Source organism: Fopius arisanus, unplaced genomic scaffold (assembly GCF_000806365.1).
Source record: "Fopius arisanus strain USDA-PBARC FA_bdor unplaced genomic scaffold, ASM80636v1 scaffold00171, whole genome shotgun sequence".
Lineage (NCBI taxonomy): Eukaryota > Metazoa > Arthropoda > Insecta > Hymenoptera > Braconidae > Fopius > Fopius arisanus.
The window spans coordinates 98,648-105,312 of record NW_011887910.1 but is presented as its reverse complement, the minus strand read 5'-3'; the positions used below and the strand labels follow the sequence as shown (position 1 = coordinate 105,312).

General features: G+C 42.3%; 1 protein-coding gene across 1 annotated transcript in view; it reads left to right on the top strand.

Moving 5' to 3' along the window:
* The window catches only part of PIG-N (Phosphatidylinositol glycan anchor biosynthesis class N), a gene marked incomplete at its 5' end in the record, with an annotated part of 128,930 nt that overhangs the window by 36,955 nt on the left and 85,310 nt on the right, over window positions 1–6,665 (top strand).

Sequence of the window (6,665 nt, the reverse complement as noted above, 5' to 3'; positions counted from 1 at the left end):
CCGGAACGATGAATAATTAGGACGAGGACACCCGATGACGAGTGTCCCCGATTGACCCCGATTATTACCGATAATCGGGGAAGAATGACCACGAGTATGGGGAAGCCATTACTCGTTATACAGCTGCCCCTGTGGAAAGAATACGTTATTGCGAAGAGTTTAATTATTACGGAGAGTTCTTGGAGAGAGTCGTGAAGAGTTTTTGGGAGAGAAATTTTGAGGATAAGTTGTGGACCAGTGCGGAAGGAGATTTTTGAGAGAGAATTGTGGAATAATTAGTGGACACGTGGCCCGTGGAGGATTAGGAGAGACCCAGGAGTGACGAAAGGAGGAACGGCCATCGTGCGTATCAATCGTTTGGAGGAGTTATTTAAAATATTTCATGGTCAATTCAAGATGAAAGGACGCCGATAATCTTTTTGATTGTGAGAAATTTGTTGATTTTAATTTCCCATCAAGAGCGGGAGATATAGAAATGCCAAGTTTGAAAATGCATGTCAAGTCAGGTCTATTAACAACATGGTAATATTCAATAATTGTCTTTCAAACCATATTTCAATTATAATTTCAAAATTACTTCAAAAAATCTATGAAAGGTACTAAATCTTTTTCTATAAAGACCATTAAAAACAACCAATAACCAATCAAAAGCATAACAACAAAAAAAAACAATTGAAAAAATATTTCCATTAGAGAAATAGAAAATTTTTCTATTTTACTTTCCCCACCATCAAGTTTTTGCCGAATATCTCCAATACTCTTGCCTACGCGCAGGGCAGCATGGGCCCGAAGGGGATGTTGACATAAACTTTATGGCTTGGGACAATTTCGCCTAATGGGGTCGGGAGCTGGAGTAGCTCCGAGAGCTCAGGTTGCCCACCTCTGGGGTATGGAATGAGCTAAGGCGAGTAATCTTGGGAGCAGGAAATGAGATGTTTAAGGGTGCGAGAAAGAGAGAGGCCAGGGATGACGCTTGGGTGGACAAAGGGTTGCCGATACCGAAGAAACACATTGTTGTTGCCGTCAAGAAAATTCACAAGGGCAAAACGAACCTTCAGCTCACGGCCCGGATCTTTAGGGCACTGAAAAGCACTTAAAATTTTCACCATAAGAGGGCTGCACAGTATAAAATCACATCGTACTACGGTCCCATTATTCCTACGTTTTCAATGGCATTAACCGACTCTAACTGGGCATAGACTTATGACATATTGTTGTATCTATTAAGGATAACATAACATTATCTTATCTACTTTAAAAAATATTGCCAAGCAAAAATCATCGGAAAGAATGGGTATTCATATTACCTGAACTTTTTAATAAATTAACGTTCATTCAAGATTTCGAATGCCGTTGGTAACCATCATATTTCGCCGTCTATTTTCGATTCTGATCCTTCTCTATTCATCACAGGCTTCCTCGTCGAGCATGATGGCGGCAGCTCCTACTATCTCACTATCCCTGGAATATTCATAACACTTCTATACACAAAAAATAAATTTTTCTACCCAAATTAAGAAATAAAATACTGAAATCAGCAGTCTTTACCTTTAATATCAGTATTATACTACACAATTTTAAAGAGGGAATTGTCCAAATATTTTTTGGCATCGGCAGCCCTCTCCTGGTACTTTTTTAAAGTACCGAATAGGCCGACGAGGTGCCCTAAAGGAGGAAAATAACCTGCCAAAACAAAAAAAAGAGAAAACCGCTACCTTTCATATAAACGAGTAAACGAATAAACGAGTATAGCACCGTGAAAGCATGGGGCTAATGGGAGGTGTGGAGTGCGCTGTAATCGACTTATTTTTTTCAACTTTTTTTTCAACACCACTTATCCAAGTATTCTATTAAATAAAAAGCATGGACTGGAAAGTGTTATGGCGGAGAGCATGTAAAATTGGCGATTCTCATTGGCTGAAAAAAGTGTCATGGCATTATGTGAAATTGATCATTCTGATTGGCTGAATAAAAAGTGTGGCGTTATTTGGGGGAATTTTCACCCCCGGGTACTTACCCGACAAAAGTCAGTAATTCGAAAAACGCACTTATGTACTCGATTGTACATCGTTAGTACATGATTGTACCTATAAATTTCTTGTTTGTACATCAACTGATTAATTAAAAAAAATTAATTAAATTTCGGCATGATCTTAGCCGACAACAAATTAAAAATTGATCAATAAAACCAAATTAGGGGTGTTTTCCGAAGGAAATCGTGTGTACATTACGAATTTCTTGTTTTCGTCGTTTGTACATTGATTGTTAATGAGTTAAATCCATTTGAAAAATCATGGTCTAAGTTGCGCGTTCCTATACTATTGTGGCTACTCCGTCTGTCACCAGGAACTCGGACAGTACCGACGGAGCCACATCAACTAGATTACCTGCTGCTCGAACACCTGTTTTACCTAGTCGGCGGAAGCAAAGATTATTCCCTCGTAACGCTCTCGAATAGCTACAGCTGTAGCCGACAAGTTTCTGACTTATAATTTATAATTTTAGTTTATTTGAAACCATTGTACATTTCTTTAGTTAGTACAATAAACGTCATAACCTTTTTATTCCTGGAGTAACATTTTTAGTGGATGCATACTAAAGCACCACATTGGTGACCCCGACGTGATCTAATTGGAGCACAGTCAAAGCGTTGCACGACTTCCATTTTTGTTGTACACCAACAAGTGGCTTCCAACAGCTTTTTGGCAAGTACGTTTAACTGACCATCATGCCGCTTGAACATTCCCCGTCACGTATTGACGAAAATCGTCAATGGGAACAACAAGAGGAACGAATCCAGGAACTCGAGCGTGAACTCCAAAATTTACGGGCTCAGGCAACGTCGAATACTCAAAATCCAGGATCACACTTCCAGCTCGATTTACAAACGACTCCGACACAGGAAAACATTGACCTTGGAGCAGCAGTAGCAGCAGTAGGTTCAATCAGATTACCACCATTTTGGAAGACCTCTCCTGAGTTGTGGTTTTTTCAAATCGAGGCACAATTTTCTACGCAAAGGATTACGAGGGACAGCACAAAATATTACCATGTAATCTCTGCATTGGACTCCGATTGTCTAAAACAAATATCCGACATCATGAGGAATTCCCCGGAGCAAGATAAGTATTTACAACTTAAGGAAAAACTCATCTCCAGGTTTACAGATTCCGTAGAAAAACAATTACACAAACTGTTAACAGGGCTCGAGCTTGGCCCAAAAAAGCCTAGTGAGCTCCTACGTGAAATGCGGACACTTGCTGCTGGTTGTGTCACAGACGAGATGATGCGTACTCTCTGGAAAAATCATTTGCCCATCACTCTACGCAGTATTATATCTGCCACAACCGACTTGGACCTAGAGAAGCTGGCAGACCTGGCTGATAGTATCCATGAGATTTCGTCAGCACCAACGGTGATGGCCACACACACAACTTCGAAGCCAGTGAGTCCTGCGGAACGCACTCTAGAAGACAAGGTCCAAAGGTTAAGTGATAAATTGGAAGTTTTCCTACGCGGCTTTAGTGATCTATCATCAAAAGTCAACCAACTAAGCAATACACGTGGTAGACATCGCTCCAGATCTTCACCTAGGCATTTAAGTGTATCACCAGCAGCAAATTCCAACACTCGAGCATGCTATTACCATAGCAGGTATGGCGACAAGGCCAAACGTTGTGTCCCACCCTGTACAGCAGCCTCGCTTCCCCAGACGGGAAACTAGTGACGCTGTCGTCAAGCAACACGGTTGGCGACAGCAACCAACCCACCATCATGGCAGAGAAGAGACTCCATTTAATGGACAAAACCTCACAACAGAAATTCCTCATCGATTCTGGTTCTATAATATCGATACTACCAGTTCACTATTTCCCTAGTGCTCCTAAACGTGATGTTTTTAAACTCTATGCCGCTAATGCATCAATAATACATACGTATGGCACCAAAACTTTAACACTGGATTTCCGAATTTTCCGGAATTTGTCGACCATCAAGTAGTCCCTGGTCCAATCCTATTCACATGACGAAAAAGAAAACGAATGGTTGGCGCCTCTGTGGAGATTACCGCAAGTTAAATGCCATCACCATACCAGATAAGTACTCACCACCACTTATACAAGACCTTTTTCCATTGATACATGGCAAGTCAATTTTTTCTACTCTGGATTTGGTTCGGGCGTATCATCAAATTCCCATGCACTGTGACGACATCGAAAAGACAGCGATCACCACACCTTGGGGCCTATTTGAGTACCTGGTAATGCCTTTTGGACTGAAAAATGCAACTCAAACCTTTCAAAGATTTATTGACTCCATCTTTCGAGATTTGGATTTCGTGTTTGTATACATTGACGACATCTTCATCATGTCTACAACACCGGAGGAGCATCTGACACACCTTCGAATAGTCTTTGAAAGACTTAGAAAACACTCACTCACCATCAACGTGGATAAAAGCGTCCTTGGACAATCAGAAGTCCTATACCTTGGTTACCATATTAGCGCCCAAGGTTATCGACCATCAACAGAGCGAGTTAAACAAATCATCAACTTCCCTAAGCCTGACACAGTCATTGAACTACGAAGGTTTTTGGGAATGATGAATTATTACCGCTGTGTTCTACCCAAGGCAGCACATCATCAGGTTCCTCTGAACCAGTATCTTAAAAACTCCACCAAGAAGAATGACAGGACCAAGATTATCTGGACCTCTGAGAGTGAACAAGCGTTTGAAGTCAGCAAGCAGAGCCTTGCCTCCATTACGCTGACAGCTTTCCTATCACCTAGAGCACCTCTCATACTCACAACTGATGCTTCCACAACAGCTATTGGGGCAGTTCTGGATCAGATTGTGGATAACTCTATGACACCAGCTGCATTCTTCTCGAGGAAATTGAGTGACACTGAAACTAGGTATTCCACCTATGATCGTGAGTTACTCGCCATTTTCGCTGCGATCAAACATTTCAAGCATCTTCTTGAATGTCGACAATTTGTGATCAGAACCGACCACAAACCATTAATTTATGCATTTCAACAAAAACTGGAGAAAGCGTCAGATCGACAACTACGACAATTAGACTACATTTCGCAATTTTCAACTTCAATCATCTACGTCAAAGGCGAAGATAATGTAGTGGCTGATACTCTTTCAAGGATCAACTCCATTAACTCTATCAACATGCCTACACCACTCAGCTCTAAAACCATCCAACGAGGACAAGAGCTTGACGATGAACTACCTAATTTGATCAGGAATTCGTCACTCAAATTGCAAAAAATCTCCATTGAACCAGACGTCAACTTCTTCTGCGATGTTTCTACAGGAATTGTGCGACCATACATACCCAACTCTCTTCGAAGACAAGCGTTTAACAGTGTGCATGGTTTAGCACATCCCAGTGGGAAAACCACCTCCCATCATTTGAAGCAGAAATACATCTGGCCTGGTATCAAGAGAGACGCACTCACTTGGTCTCGAGAGTGTATAGCTTGTCAACGTGCTAAGATCCAACGGCACAACCGACTTCCACCCAATAAAATCGATGTACCAGACAATCGATTTAATCATCTACACCTAGATCTCATCGTCCTGCCAGAGGTAAGAAACTTTCGATATTGTTTAACGATGATTGATCGTTTCTCTAGATGGCCGGTGGCTGTCCCGCTGCGAGATATGACTGCTGACACAGTAGTTACAGCTCTCTTCGATCACTGGATCTCCATGTTCGGTACACCTCTTACCATTACTACAGACCAAGGCTCTCAATTTGAGTCAGAATTATTCAGAGCACTCACCCACTTCATTGGAGCAAAAAAAGTACGGACAACGCCATATCATCCTGCCTCGAACGGCATGATAGAACGTTGGCACCGTACACTGAAGGCAGCTCTTATGTGTTCACCGAAACCCTGGCCTGATGTCCTATCCACGGTGCTTCTGGGACTTAGAACCAGCTTCAAGGAGGACCTGCAAGCCACACCAGCTGACCTACTCTTCGGGACTTCCCTACGAGTTCCAGGAGAATTTTTCATCCACGAGGATCTTCCTGGCAATCCACGAGTGTTTTTACAAAAACACAGGGAGTTCATGCGTGGCATTCGACCTACTCCTGCAGCACATCACTCCAAAACCAGGATGTTTCTCTTGAAGAACATCTACACCTGTTCGCACGTTTTCGTACGATGCGATCATGTGAAGGCACCTCTAGAACCACCATATGCTGGACCCTACCGGGTCATCCACCGTATTGATGAAAGGACATTCAGACTGGATGTAGAAGGCAAGGAAAAAGTTATATCGATTGAAAGACTGAAACCAGCCCACGTCGCTAAAGAGGACGTGATCACTTCAACTTCTCCAGGATCTCAGGATCTTGAGGACCCTGCTCAACCATCCTCTATCCTTCAAAAATCCAAAAAAACCGTATCTTTCCAACTATCACCTCAGCAAGATACTCGGGGGGGAGTACTTGTGGCTACTCCGTCTGTCACCAGGAACTCGGACAGTACCGACGGAGCCACATCAACTAGATTACCTGCTGATCGAACACCTGTTTTACCTAGTCCGCGGAAGCAAAGATTATTCCCTCGTAACGCTCTCGAATAGCTACAGCTGTAGCCGACAAGTTTCTGACTTATAATTTATAATTTTAGTTTATTTG